Source organism: Puntigrus tetrazona, unplaced genomic scaffold (assembly GCF_018831695.1).
Source record: "Puntigrus tetrazona isolate hp1 unplaced genomic scaffold, ASM1883169v1 S000000469, whole genome shotgun sequence".
Classification (NCBI taxonomy): domain Eukaryota; kingdom Metazoa; phylum Chordata; class Actinopteri; order Cypriniformes; family Cyprinidae; genus Puntigrus; species Puntigrus tetrazona.
The window spans coordinates 420001-423498 of NW_025048111.1; positions in this window are offsets into that span (position 1 = coordinate 420001).

Sequence of the window (3498 nt, forward strand, 5' to 3'; positions counted from 1 at the left end):
ATGTTTAAACAGCTCAACCGCATTACAAGGTTTACACCAACTCCTTGCATACTGAGCGGACAGCTGTCTACCAAATAACAAACACCCAGACTTTCCCCCGTTTTCTGTTTCTTTGCCGCTAAAACGGCTCGGACCGCAAGACAGCAGTTAAGCAACGGAGAAACTCATTCATATTTGAGCAGCGGGCTTGTCGTTGGGCACCTGCTTCACACCTGTTGCCCGTCACAATAGAAATGTTCGGTCTCTTTGCTTTTGGGTCATTAACACTGAGGTCAGTTTGTGCTGTTAAAAGGTAACACCTAAAAGAACGAGCTAGTAATGTCCAGTTGTTGATGGAGTCGAATAAAGGCTATTTATTATTTCTGTGTGCGTTTGGACTCAAACAATAATGCAGAGTAAACTCTCTCGATATTGGTTGGTGGGGAGTGATGTTGTTCACGAAGTGCAACTCCGGCTGTGGGCCAAAACAAGGACTTGAGATGTTAAAACTTTACTGGAAAAAGTCGTTTATTCTAATAGGAGGAAAGTGGCTTCGTTCCAGTCGATTTGTCCAAAGCTCATCATTCTATAAAAACCTGAGCTGATGCTCTGATTGGCCAGCTATCTAGTGCATTTTGATTGGCCGAATGCAGCAAGCATGTGGTGGAAACGCCTCCTTACTCTAACATGATTCCGTGTCCCTGCACTATGACACCAAAACAAAAAAAACATAAACAATTAGTCATTATTACATATTATAATAACCTTTTTATGCATTATGTTGCATCGCGTCTGCATTCATGATTGGAGTTTCAACAAACAACGAGCACTACTGTTCAAAATCTGCTGAACACACTCTAATATTTGTGTTGAACTGTTCTGGAACAATATTGTGAACACAACTTAACCACTGATTTATAGTTGCGTCTTCTTTTGGAAGTGCAAAGAATGTAGTTTCGCTTTCACAATGACGCCCAGCGTCTCCGGAACATGGCGTCCTCGGCAACACTACGGCAAGAATAATAGCTCCGCCTTCTTTCTTTGCGTAAAACATTTGGGCAGTGTGAAAATAAACCAGTTTTTCGTGATGTAGAAGAACCCCTTTAGCTGTTATAAATTCACTGTAAACCATGGCTTCACAGGACTCCTTGCTTTTATAAAACGGTTATTCCATATACATAATAAGGTTTCACAAAACAAAACGGAGCAAATAAAGTGTAATGATATTGGTAGAAACATAATTCTTCAGTCAATCTGTGTAGTCCCTCAGAAACTGTTGTGGTTGGAACCATAGATAAATATATGTAGATGCCTCATTAGCGACTGTTTATGGGCCGCAGTATTTAAACCGTCCACCATATTGGAAGCGGTCTTGACTTGATGTCATTTACCATAGTAATCACTAAATATTCGAAAGATGCTGCAATCCTGCACAGCCGATGGTCTGCGAACTCAACAGCTCTGTGCGAACTCTGAATGACGTCAAGTGGATCCTTCCAAGATGGCGGACACGTCCACGTGCTTGGAGTGCTCAAATGGTTTTTCAACCGGCGAATTCCAAACAGCATCCTTTTGCCCTACTCCCTTCGAATGGCAGAACCCTTGAAGTGTTTTCTTTTAAGGGTGTAGGTCTTTTCTGTCTCGTATAAGCACTTGGAACTCTCTTGGTGAAGGGAGCGTCTGACAAAACATTACCTTGACAGCGTTCAGCGCTCCAACAGTTGCTGCAAATTAATATTACTTCTAATATTGTCTCACTGTGTCTTATTTACTGTTAAACATTTTCAAACTAAACGTGCTTAAGCTGTTTGGAATTCATAGGGTATTCCGCATCTTAATTTCGAAGGGAACGAGCATGCACTGCGAAAGGCGTAGTGAATAAGGGAACATCAATACATCACTTTGCATTAAGCGGAGCGGGAAAATCACCCAACTGTCTTTGCGCACTACGTCACCAGTCAGAACATGAATCATGAAGGGCAATGAGTTACATTTGTATATTATATTGTATGAATAGGTGACTTTGTTTACCTCAAAAGAGTTAATGAGGCTGCGTGTGGGAAAGAAATCACGAGATGAAACCAATAAGGATCAACTATGCATTTTATAAAAATGAAATATATAACGTCTTTACATCGTATTGAACTTTTTTCTATGTATGTCATTGGCCATAGTTACTTAAATAGTTATTTATTTCATTAAAGCAATTAACCATTGTCTTTTTGACAGATTTTCAAGTACTTTTTTTGCTTGTAATGTTTGTAATGTTGTGGTTTACCTCGTGGCTTTTTTCGGTTAACGGCTTATAACTCTTTAACAAAGACTTTTTTTTAATCCCTATGGGAAAAAATGAATGGAAACGTACCCGACGTGGGTTGCGTTTTAAATCACTTTTGAGGTACAGACAGGATGTCTATGTAGGTAGTAGGCACTAGGTTCTGGAACAGAGCCCAGTTTTGGTTAGCTGTCTTTAACCAGCATTCGGATAACTTGCTTGATCTCTTCTGCCAAGTTGATCCTTTAGGATACAAAAGCTGACATAATAATGTCATATCACATTTCGGCTTCCCTAAAAGGTATGGATTCAAACACCTCACAGTTCTTAACCGAACGTCACAGCCTAACAGGTCCGTGCCCTGTGAGTGAAGACAACATATGGACAATGCCCTCCCTTCCTGTTTCAAGGGAATGTTGTTCTGGCTGGGTGGACTCCTGGGAAGGGGAGCGCTACCTTTGACCTCTGGGAGAACTCATTTACTCTGACCCACAGTGAGAAGATGATGGGATCTGCAGAAAAGGATGCAGCTAACCAGCTGTCTCTGGCAGAGCACCGCAGCCCTATAGGAGCCCAATGATGGAACGTTCCCCTTCTGAGAGGAGCAAAAGAGACACATCCATTATCAGCCTTCCTACTATTAACACGTACCGTCATACACTGGGATTCTCCACAAAAGTTCCGTCACTGATATGTTCGGCTCTAAAGGAAACATCTGAAGATCTGCAGGAAACTTTACCATGAAAAATGACATCTTTCTGTTGTTAAACATTTCCATCATGTATTGACTTTTGACGGTTTGACTTTAAAATGTGTCACAGATTTTTATTATTTTTTTTAAGTTAGTTATTATTAATATGTTTTGTTTTATTTCTTTATTTCTGAAAAAAAAAAAAAAAAATCACAATATAAAAATCCATGAAAAATAATCCATGACAATATTTTTACTGTAGTACTGTAAAATGTAGGATTTAAAAAAGAAAGAAATTAATTACTATAATTTACATTTACATTTAGTTATTGTTTATAAACATATATACTGTTTTTCAAAAAATTGGGTCAATATGGTTTTAAATTTTAAAGTCTCTTCTCAACCAAAGCTGCAAACAAAAATATAGAAAATAACAGCTTTTTAAACACAAAAATGTAGAAATCATTTGTAAAATTACTCGCATTTTTGATCATTTTAATGTATCTTTGCTCAGTAAAAAAGAATAAATTAGAAATTAATTAATTAACAAAAA